This window comes from Agelaius tricolor, unplaced genomic scaffold (genome assembly GCF_023055355.1).
Source record: "Agelaius tricolor isolate 1412-34295 unplaced genomic scaffold, bAgeTri1.0.p SCAF_2, whole genome shotgun sequence".
Lineage (NCBI taxonomy): Eukaryota > Metazoa > Chordata > Aves > Passeriformes > Icteridae > Agelaius > Agelaius tricolor.
Genome location: NW_027269262.1, coordinates 58401794 through 58416775, shown reverse-complemented (window position 1 = coordinate 58416775; position 14982 = coordinate 58401794). Strand labels below are relative to the sequence as shown.

Below are 14982 nucleotides of genomic sequence, written 5' to 3'. Positions count from 1 at the left end.
CAGAGAGGTGGTGGATGCCCCATCCCTGGAAACATTCAGGGTCAGATTGGAAGATGCTCTGAGCAACCTGATCTACTTAAAAGTGTCCCTGTTCATTGTGGGGGGGGTTGAACTACACAACCTTTAAAGGTTCCTTCCAACCCAACCTTTTCTTTGAATACCACTCATAAAGAATTTACCCTGTAGTTTAAATACACTGTGAAACAACCCAGCCACCCATAGTCCTTGATACAGATAATGCTCATAAGCATTCTTAGTAATGCTTTTCCTAGAAATATATAAGTAAAAGCATCTGCTGAACTCCTAAACTCATAAAATTATTGCAGAATAACTATCACTCTTACTTGCAATTAAGTATCTTGTTACTAATCTCAAAGATCACTTTTTTTTTTTTTTGGACTGACAGACAGTGCTTTCTAATGGTCAAAGTATCAGACTAAAAAGTGGGAATCACTAACATTTCTGAATAGCTTTGAAGCTGAGTCATTCTTTTAGGAAAGCACTTAGTCCCTTTATAACATTTTTCCCTATATCTGATACCAATTTCTTGTTGATTTCCCAGCAGTGCAATTCCATCTACTTGAGTAGAAAGCTTTATGATTTATGCTAACATAAATGAAAATACAATCAGGTTCCTCATTTTAAAGATGAAAATCACAGTTATCATTCTCCCTTTGGGCAATGTAAGAATTAATTAGTATTACTCTGAGCTCATGAGATGTTTTAAAAATATACAGTGGTAACAATGATAATTATTATTCCTTTTGTGCTGAAAGTTCATGCTGACTTGCAAAAATGTTTCTAAGTTAGGTCAATGTAGCAGTAATTTGAGAAGGTGAAGGTCTAACTTCTTGATAATGGAGATTTACAGCCTTGTAGGGTTTCTCTACCTTGAAATAATATCAATTATAATAATTCATTCATTAAATCATACTTATCCCTTCTTCCTATTTAAGAAGTTAATAATAAATCTATTTTAAACATTTTAAATACATCTGAATAAGAAATAACCATATAACTTAAGGTAACCTTCTCTTCCTGAATTCAAAGGCAGTTTTTATTCCATTCTGGAAAAGAGGCCTAAAATTGTGAATTATTAATGCCTGCATCCATTTTAAAGTCTCTTTAGAAAAGAGATAAAAGAAGCCTTGCTGTAAATGACAATTAGATCTACCACCTATGCAAGATCATAACCTCAGTGGTAGTAATCTTCAAGAGGAAAAAGAAAATGAAAAATTTTGAAAATAAATTGTTAAAATACACACAGATTTTATCAATGAATTTTCTAATTACTTTAAAGACCAAAATGTCCCTGGACATAAATTTGGAGCTGGGGTGAGTTGAAAATATAAAAACCTATCAGGATAGCATAGAAAATACTGAAAATAGTGGTTTTTACTTGAGGAGTCCTTACAAGGATTTTAAACCTGACTATCTGTGGTTAAGAGAAATCCTCCATACTGCAAGTGAATATTCAAAGTCATGAAGAACAAGACACAACAAACATGGTGGCCTTCAAACAAGTGCTCACAACTAAACTTATCCCTGGACACATCATTCATTTTCACACTTTAATTAACTTTATCTTAAGTTAAACCAATCACAGAAACCATATGCAATTGTGCCTGGAAAATATGCAAAACCAGTATTCCATTGTAAAGCCTTGTAGTAGTCATTGAAACAGAAGTGACAGTTTTGTATAAAGACATCCCAAAGAAATAAAGTGAACTTTGATATTGTTTGTACCATGGGATACAGGAGGTTTGTAGTCAATTGCCTGGCTTTTCTCCATCAATGTGTCAACTGATGATCAGGTAGGTGCTACTCTTTCAATTTTGCCCTTTTGAAACGGGAACCTCACATACCAACAAAGCTTTATATTAGGGTTTTGCATTAGTCTCATGAAGATGAATACCAAGTCAGGAGTCATGCTCTACATTCTGCACAGCTCCCAGGTTAGGAGCATTTAATTTCAAGTAATGGAGAGCTGTAAAGGAATCCTATCCCTGTTTCTGAGTCACTGAAAGAAGCTAGAGCACACTTGTATAATTTTCTTTTTCTCAGCTCCACGATGTTAAAAAGCTGGACCTGGAATTTATATTATTTAAAGTTCTTTACTTATCAATCATCTCATTCATGTCAAATTCATATTTTTGCAACATTTTTTTTTGGTTTAAAAGGCCCTGCAGATTTTTATATGCTTCATTAACTAAGGTGTTTTAAACTTTTAAAATGTAGTAGACATGCCTACAAAAATTTTATATTGATGCATAAACACACTTCATATATCTATCTATCTATCTATCTATCTATATATATATATGTATGAAATCCTTTCTCTCAAGCAACAGGCATATGTCCATCACAACTGACTGAGATTAAAGTTGCATAAGGATAGATTTCTTTCACATACACTGAAAATCTTGGGCACTAATGCAGCCTGAACATTTAACAGAACGCACAGACAAGGAAAAGATGTGCGAAATCAGTTACTGTGTGATGTCTGAACCTTGGTCTAGTTAATCTAAGAAATTCCTCCTCTGTTTACATCCTGCCAATAAGAAATAAACAAATAAAAATACAGTACAGCATCATGAGAAAACCAAATATCCTCCCCTTGGGAACAGATGTATACAAGACAGAGTCGTGAAAGAAAAAATAAAAATTCTTCCAAAACTCAGAAAGTGTGGCTTATGACACCACTGAGGATAGGTACAGACTGAATTTTTAATTTCAATTTCATAGAGTATTTTTGTTACAGAACTGGTTTTTCCCCCTCAAAATATATATATATATATATGAAAAAATAACACTGACATGTTTACATTTTATTATCTGCACATTTTCTCCTAGCAAATGTTAGCTGGAAAAACATAAAAGCTACAAAATACAATTATAGAGGCTCATGAGAAGGGTATTAACATGTTGAATGCTTTAGTTTTCTTCCATGGCCAAGTTCATGAGCTGGACTTTAGCTTCCATGAGCTAATTATTAAGGCTGGGCAAGAAATAGTGTAGGCATCAGAACCTCTGCCTACATGTTACCCACAGCCACTTAGAATCAAGTACCATAGCAGAAATAAATCTTAAATCTAGTGTCACAGAGTGTCACAACTGCATGTCAGCAGGGCGTTCCAACCATTAGAGTCTAGGTTTTCACAGCTGTAATAGCAAACTACATGGATATTGGCAAGCCATTGACAGAGCCTGTGCTGCTCTGCACTGCCCTGTTGCCAGGGCTCTGCCTCTTGCTGGGAAGGCACTTACACGGTTAGGTATCTGTACATTCCTCTTTCAGGACTATCAAACATGGGTCTCATGATACAAAAGAGAAAATTGACCTCCAGCTATGGATGATAGAGTAGGTAAGAGAGTAAATAAGCAAGAGAAAATGACAGATCTATGAAATAAAACTTTAACCGTATATAGTGTTAAATCATTGAGAATATACATGCATGCATCTTCAAGGAAGACCCATAAACCTCTCCTGAGTTGCTGAATGTCATTATTAACTATTGTTATTAATATTCTCTATTCTGTTCTTAAAAGTTTATTAAATGGTATTTCAATCCTTATTTGTAGGTATTTAATTAAGTGAATAGATTTATTGCATACATTTTTATTAATTGACCAGCGTCAGGTACCCATAAGGAAAAGGCAGGCCTAACATACAGCTCTTCAGTTTTTAAATGTCAGCAGTAGAATGATACATCATTACAACACTTAGCAATTTTCTTATTAATTTCTATACTCTATCTTAGCCCATAAATAAAACAGGAGTTACCCTAATACATAAGAGAATGAAATTTAACAGTATTATGAAACAAGTAAGAATATAAGCTAAGAATAAGGAAAGAAAAAGAAGAAAAAGAAAACAAATTAAAATAACATGATACACTGATTTATATGACATGTTAATCATCTATTATTTATCCTAAGTGCTTTTTGAGTTCTCATCTAATTTCACTGTAGCATCACAGATAGACTTTAGTCACCTTTTCCTGAATGTTAATAATTGATAAGCGATATTTAGCTTGCAAAGCTGATGCATACTCTTTGGAAAGCCATGCATTGCACTGGCTTCTCCCCTTGGGTGAAATCTGCTCCATCTGCATAAAATCATTGTATAAAGCTTTGAGGGCTTTGGGAAGCAGAATCCTTCCAACCAATATCTACAGCCCACACAGCTGATCCTTACATTTTGTTCTTGGCTTACCTTCTTTGTGGCTTCCAACATCCACTCACAGAAAAAGAATATTTTTTTTCTTTGCATGTTACTGTTTTGTCTAATCCTTTTTGCTTCCAAGGGCCTAGAAAGACTCTGAACACTGCAAAGAACTGTGTGCTGCATGTTTACACTAGTATAAATTCCACTTCAAGTGCTTGTAAAATGGATGCCTATAGCACTGCTTATTATTCTGGGAATCACACTGGAAATTAGTGATGAGGATTATGAAGGCTCTAATGAGTAGAAGCTGGAGTTAACAAAGAGCTATCCAGATTCATATCAGCTGAGAATGTACCCAGGAGGTTAGGGAAGGCAGGGTGACTATTCAGTGTAGATGCAAGCAGGACATTTTATGCTTACATTTGCCTTTTCAAACTCACAGTATTCTGATAGAACAACAAGGATGTTCAATAAACAACATTATAACTTCAGTATTTCCCATAAGGCAAATTTTCACACTTTGACAAAGTGGATTTCATTAATTTTCACCTTTTTCAGAGGTGGTTTTGTTTTCTTTGTTATCTCATTCTGGGTATCAAGGAGAATATAATTACAGAAGTCTTTACAGTGGTTTATTGTGGTTACCTGCTGCTAAAGTTCTAGATAATTATATGGCTAGGTCTCTCCTGGCAATATTTCAATAACTATATGGACAAAAATCACCTCCAGGAATAAAATTTGTAATGCACCAAAATGTTCTGACTTTCTAGCTGAGCTATAACAATTTACGCTACAGAACTCCATTTATGATATATGCATACTAATAAAATTTTGTGCTTGAATTCCATTTTCCATATATGACAGTAACTACTTAGCTTTATATTTTTGCTCTTACCTAAGCCTTTTTAATTCAAATGACTTCTTGTCAAGAATGTATACAGCTTTTTTATAACTCAGTGAAGAACAAACTCTTCATTATAAATATATTTTTTCCTCTCTGTCTCTCTGTGGATTTACCTTTAAAACTCTCCACATTGCCTAAGTTTTACTTGAGTCATACATTCACTGACATTTACTGGCACATTGGCAATACGTATATTAGCTGGCAAGCATATTGATACTACATTTTTTTTTTTGCAAAGAGGAGGAATGGTTCACTAATTCTGAAGTAATTGTCTCAATTTGTGAAGCTTATTTTGATATTTTACTGACATGATTAGAATGCCTATCAATTAGTCTTTTATCACCATTCCTCCTACTATATATATATATATTTAGTAACAATATGCCCAAATAATTTGATTCAAAACATTCATTGTTGACTCTAAATATGAAAATAACTTAATTTCTCAACATGAACTACTATCATAATGGACCAAACCCAGCTTAATTTAGTTGTATAAGTATTCCCATTCAAATAATTTCATCAGTAATGGCTGCAAATGAACCATGAAATTTAGCTGTTTTCCAGTCAAGTATAATCTAGTGGAATATCTCATGTAGTTTTAGATCTTGATATAGATTTTTCTGATCCAGTTTATTGAGCTGTTTCAGAGTGTATGTGCCAACCCGACAGAAGGATTTGGAGATAATTCCTATTAATACAGATTAAAATTGGGACAGGAAATGTCATCCAACTCTGTGGAGACTGAGAATGGTTCCCAGAAGAGTTAAATGCTTCCCTTTTGTATACAAACTCTTAAAAAGTTATTTGAGTATTACAAAATAATTAATTTCAAAAGTTGAAAGGTAATGGTGAGAAATAATAGAGTATCCCAAGCCCCATAAATAGTTTAATGACTATTTCTAAACAAGCAGTTAGTAAAAATAGTTCGTTCTTTCTTAAATTTTATGGAGCTTAGTAAGGATGAATATGTGGATCATGTATTTTAGGTCTCATCAAGATGCAATATCTGCTGTTTATAAGTTTATATATGTCAGCAATTACTGCACATAATAACAACCAAAATGCCATAATATGTACAATTTGTTATACAAATAGATTAGTTCCCATAAACTGATGAAAGGTAGAACAGGAAAGCCAAAACCAGTCACTGTCAAAATGATAATAGAGATTGAATTGATTTCTTCAAGAGGTATTAACTTCAGTTGTAATATTATGAGAAGTTACTTCAACATTGTTTTTATAGTTGGCCATAGGATGAGTTTTTTTAGTGTCATCATGGATTATTAACAGACTAACTCCACATGAGGAAAACCAGCCCTCTTCATGCCACTTATGCATTTCTGATATTTTACACAAAACCTGTGTTAAAAGAACTTTACCAAAGTTTTAAGTCATTCCTCTTCACATTAGGTAATGCCACAGTTACAGTGGCCTGGACAACCTCCGTTCAGTTCCCAGTGTATTAGTTGTAATTATTAACACAACATACTCACATTTAACATGTTGGAAATAACATATTTACTTACTTGACCACTACCTATCTGAGCTTTCCACAAGATTCTTGCCCCCTTCTCTACATAAGCTGGACAGTGTTCATTTAATAAGTATTCAATATTTGTTTATTTGTTTGTTTTTCTCTTTTCACCTATGGCCCAAATCTATGTATGTAATGAATAAACCAAGCACTAAGAAATGGGGTTTTTTTTCCCTTGGAACATTACTATAGGAAAACTTCCTGCATCATCAAAATATCTCTCAAATAGGAATCCACTTGTGTGCACAAAACCAGAAGAGTTCAGATGAGTTCATTATGCAACAAGAAGCTTACAGATGGGAATTTGAGGTATGTAAGTTTAAAGTCAACAATGTGACTTAAATTTAGACTAATTTTTAAATTAACTGTTTTTCATATTACGTAACAATGCATAGAGCTGTTCGTATCTGGTCTCATCTTCTGTCAACTTCTTTCATGGGTGTGAGTGTAACATAGATCTTGAAGCAAATATTTGCATTATAGAAGTTCAGATTTCTGGCACCCACATGCAGCTCCTGGGATTTCAAAAAGGCAGGTCAAAAGTGAAGTTCATACAGGGGGCAGATGATTCTCAGGTTTTGGGTGGGCAGAAGAATCATAACTCTGGTGGAAGGTCCCCAAATGGCAGGGAGAGCTCAGCTCACTGAGAGAGTGAAGACCACATGACAGTGTGAAGAACAGGATGACATCAATGAAAGCCAGAAAAGGAATGGAGGGACAGTGAGAACAAGTGACAGTACACAAAGCCCTAAAAACCAGACAAAAAAAACATGAGATGAGTGAGAATCAGAACAGCAATCACAATATTGCAGCTACTCAAGACAGAAAAGGAACAAACATGCATGTGTGTGTAGGAGAGCTTTCCAGGAAGGAGGAAAGAAGCTAAAGAAAAAGGTGTGACCTTGAGTGATACAGACTCTCAAGATAGAAATTTCAGACAGTGTCAGGAAATTATTTCAATTTAATTCAATCATTTTACATTGTACCAGATGCTGTCTGATTTATATTGTGTAAAAAGGTTGTGCAGAGGACTAGGAAAGTGTTCTGTTTACCTTGTCTGAGTCAATGCACTTCCTGAAGCATTTTCTTCTGAAAAGCAGGATGAAGAGAAAGATTACTTCCACAGTAGCCCAAATGAGCTTGATGGGTTCTGGAAAACTTTCTGGAGTGTTGGTACTGGCAGAGAGAAAATGGGATATTCAAAAAAAGTGTCCTGTCTAAAAAGGGAAGCAGTCCCAAATCCAGTCATGGGAGTTCCAGGTGAGAGACTTTCCTGAAAAGTCAAAAGGATGATCTGTAGTGAGAAAAACTGGAGTTTTACTTGAACTGAAAATTACTGATTATGGGAAAAAGGTATACACTTCAAGGACATAATGGTTAGGAGGTTGATTTGTTTCCAAACATCTTTAATCTGTCTCACTCAGTTCTTCTGGGGCTTCCCCTATTTAGTGAGTAATTTTTGCTGTAGTTTGTTTTTGTTGTTTAAATAAAACACTAGCTTTGGAAATTGCATGTCATTACTGTTTTTTTGGCAAGCTCACATCAAAAATGAGAAGAGAGGAAAGTGTTTTCACTTGGCCAAAGATGTTCGCCTGAAGCCAGCCACAATGTGACCCTCCCCTGCTGCTGTCTCTCCATCATCTTCACAATCCTGTAGGAACGTCTGCTTATCTTCATAGTATATTCTATAAAAGAAAAGAAAAATGAGAAGTAGTGGGTTAGGAAACTCTAATGAAGTGCACAGTAAAGCAGTGGCAAATCCACCTTTCAAATACAAAAGTCCCAAAACAACATAGTTCAGTTTACCCTTCAGGGCAGCTGAAACCTGGGAGGTCTGGTCATGACTGCAGTGCACAGTGTAGTATTGGAAATCTATTTTTCATTGGATGTCATATCCTAGTATAGTATTCTAACAGTTTAGTGCCATATAAGGAGGTAGGCTAAGGAAAGGTAAAAGTGGTTTATCTTTTGATAGAGTTGATTAGGCACAAACCAGATTCCCACACATTAAGTCAGTGACTATGGGGAAAGTACAAAATTGTGATGATTCCTTTGCATCAGTAGGATTGCAAACAGGTGAACTTTAAAGAGAGGTTTTTGCCTATTGAGTACTTGAGGATTTTAGATGGTCTACAGCCAGACATAGAAATTGAAGACGAGTAAAGAAATACCAAGACCATGAAGGAGTCTAACAGTTTCTAGTAGAGGTTAACTATCTTATCAAATACGTAGTCATTAGAAATTTGAAAAAACAGTTGATGAGACTTGAGGAAAGAGGAAATTCTAGGAATGGGCTTTGGACAAGGAGAGATAATAATAAGCAAGGCAACAAGTCAAGCCTGGAGAGAGCCAAACAGAGCTGTGTTGCAGAAGACCCAAGGGGACACTGATGTAGGCACTGAGGAGACTGTATTCAGGTAGGTTGTACTGAGCACATAAGGGGGTCTGAAAGGTTGTCCTTTACTGCTGCACACCTGCATAGACAATTTGTTTTCAGGCCATGCTCTGTGAGACAGCAAATACTTCCCAAGTAAATGACTCGTCTTTATTTCCAAGTCTTTATTTGACTCTCCTACCACCTGAGTAGTTGACAATGCTGGGATCTTACAGAGAAGATTCCCACCAGAGGATAAATCAGAACTGCAGGACCATTGTTTCCTTCATATACCTTGCTTTCTTTTAGTTCCATGAAACAGTTATTAAACCAAGTTAAACAGCAACATGACACAAGATAGTATTACTATCATTTCAGAATGATAATGCCAGGTGTCTAAAAAGCAACTTTTTTTCAAGAAATGTCTCTATAAAGAGAACTGTCTGCAAAAATATATTTTTTTCCAAAATTCTTTCTCAGACATTACCTTAAATCCTGCCCCTCCCCCAACTCAGCCCTCAAACCTGTGAGCAGTGAAGTACTTTTTCAAAGGCAATATGCTATTCACAGCAAGAAAAAACAAACCAACAAACAGTCGAAACTAAACAAAAACCAAAACCAAAACAACAAATAAACAAAATGAATGAGGAGGGTATCTATAATTATGTCAACCAGTAATGCTTGCTTTAAAAAAATATTTTCAGCAGATACACAACTCCTAAAAAAGAGAAAATTTAATCACCTATCTCAATATACTTTGAGATATACATTGAATATACAACTTTTTTTTTAAACACTGTCCTAAATTTCAGGGTTTATTTGGAAGGCACCAAACTGATTTAGAAATCTGAAAGAGATTAATATTCTGCAGAATTTCAAAAATTTTGAAAAGAATTGGAAGACCTTCTTTGGCGTTTGAGTAGTTTAATACCTCTCTGCATGCTCTAGCCTTCTTCCTACCAATGAAACTCTAAAAGAGTTTTATTCTTTCTGTGTTTATTGGATTTTGATACTCTGATTCAGATACAGAGCAACTGCTTATCTTGATTGCCAGAGATTCTTGCCCCATGTCAGTATTTCCTGATTTGACTAATAAAGTCTTTATCTTGGAATCTCAACACTATAGTCAGGTCTCAGAAGAGCTCAGATTTGGTCCTTTAGACTATGTGATGAGGCTTTTTTATTATGCTCAAAAAGGTAATTGAACAAGATTTGAACACAGAGCATCACATTGTCCAATTCTATACTTTCAATTTCAGCAAGAGTACAATGGCTTCTGTTTTCTAATTTTCCTGCTTTGTTCAACATTAAAAATCAACACTCTGTCTCAGTTCATAGATCTCTTTGTTTCATCTTCCCTTTCTTCAGTGTTGCTTATTCCTTCCCCTGTTGCATGCACACGTTTGGTTAATTTATCCAATTTAGCATCCATTGCATCTCCCTTTCATTTAAGTCTCTCCCATGCTGTGAAGAATGACTGTCCAGGTCCATTTTATTTCTCTAAATATTGCTGTAATATTTGTAGGAGCTTCCTTTTCCCCAAAGAGCACTAAGACAGATGCTGTGTTTTCCATAGTGCCTGTGAATTCTTTTGAGCAGCGTAGATTTCTGTGGACTACGTGACACTTCTAAATTGCAGCTGTTCTTAAGGATCTGTTCCTCTACAGTGATAGTTTGCTCACCTCTCTTCAATGCAGGCAAAAAGTTAAGATACAGAAAGAAAGGACTAAGAATATGAATATTTGACTGGTTTGCGTTTGACCCAAAGCAATGGGAGACAAGCTCATAAAGTACTTTGGCACCCACCTCCAGTGCAATTCACAGCCAAGCCTACAAGGGTAGATGTTTGAATTCTGTGGGCACCTAGCCCTTGAGAGGCCATTATAAATAGGTCACATTTTTCAGAAGCAGAGTAAATAGTCATTTTTTTGGTCAAGTTTTGTTGAGCAGAAAGCGTTGTTAGGCTTATTCTTTTTGCCCAGGCAGACAAGCACTGCATGCCATATGTACAGCTGACTAGATGAGGGGGCAGGCGAATAGCTCCAAAATTCCTTAAGAGAAGCAGGCTAGGACAATGAGAAAGTTCAGATCAAATTTCATAGTAATGCATGTCTGGATTGGAATTTACCATTTAAGTACCCTTCCATTAAAGCATCCTTGTTGTGTTCCTATACCTAATATTGACACTGACAGAACAGATAGCAGTAACTTCTTTCTGTTTTATTATAAGCTGATAAAATCCAAACCAGAAAGAATTGGTTTTCATAATTAGGATTTTTTTTTTCCATCAGCAGCTTAAATTAAAAATACTTTAAAAGTATTTATTCCAGGCAATGGTACTCATATCTTTTTGTCACCTTAATTTTGAGAAGTTTCTGGTCCAGTTCCCAGTGGGTGAGTTTCTACTTCAAATGTGATACCTTTGCTACAATTGCACAAGAAAAATAGAAGATGATTATATATGCAGAGCTGAAAATATTAATGATCAAAGCTGAGTCTTCAAAAGAGAGGAAAATGTGAAATAGTTAATCATATCCCAAATTTGTTTTTATTACAGATGATGTAGGATTTTAGGTCATTTTCCTGTCATCTTTCAAGCACCAGATTCACTTCAGGAAAAGTGTATCTTTTACTTTCTGTACTCATCTTTCTTAAAATATTTTATTGTTTATTTCTTTTACTTGTGGCTTGACCATGAACTGAGACTTCAGCAAAATATATAGATTATTACCAGGATTAAAAACAAATGGCACACTATGATGGCCATACGCATTTCAGGATGCCCATTCTAAGATTTCTGCAAGATGTTTTGAATAGACTAAATATTTATCCTGTGAAATGGGGTCCATTTTTAGGGTCTTTTAAAAGCTGAGACAGACAAAATCATTGAACACTGTTGTAAATTGCGGTCATACGTACACGTTTATCAGCATGTAAAAGTATGTTATTGCAAGAGTTTTGATCTTCTCTGATTTGTCCTAAATAATTTTCTGAAACATCTTTTCTTATCACACGTAGTAATCTGGACTTACCAAGTAATTAAACATATGGTGATGTATTTAGTTATACAAAATATTGTTTGTCAAATTACATGTCCACTGGGTTTCACTGAATGTTTACTGTATGTCTAGGTACCTAATTAAGTAGCTGATGAATTTCAATAGAGACATTCTGGAAACAATTTGTTTTTTCTAAAACCTGATCACTTTTAAAACTTTTAAATTAAATTCCTATTTCAGTGGCTATATTTAAAGTGTGACTTGAATTCCCTGTTGTTCACCTCAGAGGTTTTTTATTTTTACTCCTGGCTAATAAACTAAGAGGCATACCACTCATACCAGTAAAACCCCAAGCAAGCTGCCCTGTATCATACTTCACACTTCATCAAGATTCTTCCCTGTGTAGTAATACTATTCATAGGGTTTTATATTTGTTTGCTTTGTTTCTATGGTTATTTTTCCACTTACATTAGGATGTGTGATTGGTTTTTCTCAGCTTCCAATCTGCACTAGAACATTTTGAGTTGTCCAGAAAATCACTTAAAGCTCTTAGTGGTCAAATACAGCTGAGTGAACAGACAAAAGATTTATTTACATCTGCCTGAAAGAGGTGAAAACAGTCTTTCAGACTCAGAGAGAAAAATACAGAAATTTTTCACCTCCTAAAAATTTTTAGAATTATTTTGTTATTTCCTTTATAAATTGCATACATCTACCATTGTAGGAACCTGTACTTAAAATACATATCTTGCATCATTTTCTAGAAAATACTTACATAGGAAATCTCAAATTGAAGAAGCCACTTATTCTCTCTCACCCATGCCATGTTCCAGTTCAAGCTGTTATGTCTATGTGTTATGCCTACAAAGCCAGAGGACTCTCACAGCACTGTAGGACTCTGACAATTGAGCAGCAAATTGAGTTCCAAAGGCATGAACTCAGCACAATAGTTGAGAAAATGCCATTGCAACTGCATCCCTTTCATATCTTCATTGAAGGACTGGAAACTTTAACTACTCCAATCACCACAGCACGACCTCTTGTCACACTAGGATTATGACTCAAGTAACAAGGATGCATAAAGGACAAAACAACCGGATCACACCTCTTAGAGTTTAATGAGAAATTAATGTGCCTCACAAGCAAAATGGGATTTTCCTCTGCCGTGTACCACTAAATAAGGCCAATGTCCATAGTTAAGGCATGATGAAGGCTGTTCAGTCACAGAGAAGCGGACACTGTTTTAGCCACAGTTTCTGAAGCATTTAATCATTAGCATACCTCCTCACATCCCTTGAACTGTGCCAGCTCCTTTTTCTCAAAATAGTACAATGTCTCAGATCTGCAAATGGCTGTGCAGAGTCTTTGTATGAGGCTGTCCCTGTTTAGGAAGGAGGAGAAGTAAGTAAGTAAGCATGAGGAAGCATGTGGTGCCACACCACACAGCTGTGGAGCAAGGGAGTGGACATTATCTACACTACTGAGCAACAGCAGTGAAGTCACACACAACAAAGTATTCTCTTGGTTTTACCAGGAGTCACGTCTTTTCACAGTGGGTTATTTTGCCCATTCCTAAATTGATAAGGAATCAAATACCTATTAAAGAATTAATTAAAATTCTCCTGCCAAGAGGAGATGAAATATACTTTGAGGCTGCCACCACATGGACAGTCAGAAAGACACAGAGATGTTACATTGCAGGAAGTAAAAAGGATGCAGATAGACAAGCTTCTTCAAATCATGTGAGAGAGATATCCTCTAATTTCACTACCATCTTATCAAGCTCATCTTAGACATGTGTAGAATATAATAGAATTATAGAATCATAGAATGATTTAGATTGGGGGACATTAAAACTCACCTCATTCCAAACCCCTGTCATGGGCAGGGATTCCTTCCACTAGACCAGGTTGCTCAAAGGCCCATTCAACCTGGTCTTGAGCACTTCCAGGGGTGGGGCGGCATTCACAACTTCTCTGGGCAACCTGTTCCAGTGTCTCACCACCCTCTGAGTAAAGAATTCATTCCTAACATCTAATGTAAATCTCTTCTCTAAAGCCATTCCCCCTTTCCTTATCTGCCTGTGTAAAAAGTCTCTTTTTTTTATAAGCCCACTTAAGTTATTGGAAGGCCACAATGAGATCTCTCCAGAGCTACCTGTTTCCCAGACTGAACAGCCCAGCTTTCTCAGTCTTTCTTCACAGGTTAGGTTCTTCCAGACCTCTGAACATCTACATGGCCCTCCTCTGGATTATTCTAACAGGTCTAATCTTTCCTGTGCTGAAGACCCCAGGCCTAGATGCAGTATACCAGGGGATGCCATATGAGGGCAGAGTAGAGGGGTAGAATCACTCCCTTGACCTGCTGGTCACACTTGTTTTGGTGCAGCCTGGCACACCACTCCTCTCCATGATGCCCAGTGACAGGACCCGAGGGAATGGCCTGAAGTTGGGTCAGAGGAGGCTTAGGTTGGGTATTAGAAAAATGTTCTTCACCCAGAGGGTTGTTGGGCACTGGAACAGGCTCCCCGGGGAAGGGGTCACAGCCCCAAGCCTGACAGAGCTCAAGAAGCATTTGGACAATGCTCTCAGGCACACAGTGTGACTCTTGGGGCGTCCTGTGCATGGCCAGGAGTCGGACTTGATGACCTTGTAGGCCTTTCCAACTCAGCTTAACCTGTGATTTTGTGATTCTGAGTACTTCTCCCAATAGGTATTTGTCTTGGTTTAAGACAATTTAAAGAGGTAGACATGTTAAAACAATTTACCTCCCCTTAGTTTCAACCAATCATTTTCCACCAATAAAGAGAAATGAAATGTGGCTATGAGTGAAAAAAAATCCCAGTTTTCTGACAAGTGAAAGAGCAACAGCCAAAAAATAACCCTTAATAATCCCATGTACCCCCTGAAATGCCATTTCTGGTCATGGGGCTGGGTCTTAAAGAGACAGTAACAATTTTTGGGGCAGAGGTAAATGTGGAACACAGTAACCTTTCGTGTT

General features: G+C 36.3%; 1 long non-coding RNA gene across 1 annotated transcript in view; it reads right to left on the bottom strand.

Annotated features, from left to right (window-relative positions):
* The window catches only part of LOC139586485 (uncharacterized), a 64493-nt gene that overhangs the window by 13229 nt on the left and 36282 nt on the right, over nt 1-14982 (bottom strand). Inside the window, exon 2 of the long non-coding RNA XR_011677815.1 lies at nt 7662-8294. This is a non-coding gene — a long non-coding RNA (uncharacterized lncRNA). The remainder of the gene's footprint in view (nt 1-7661; nt 8295-14982) is intronic.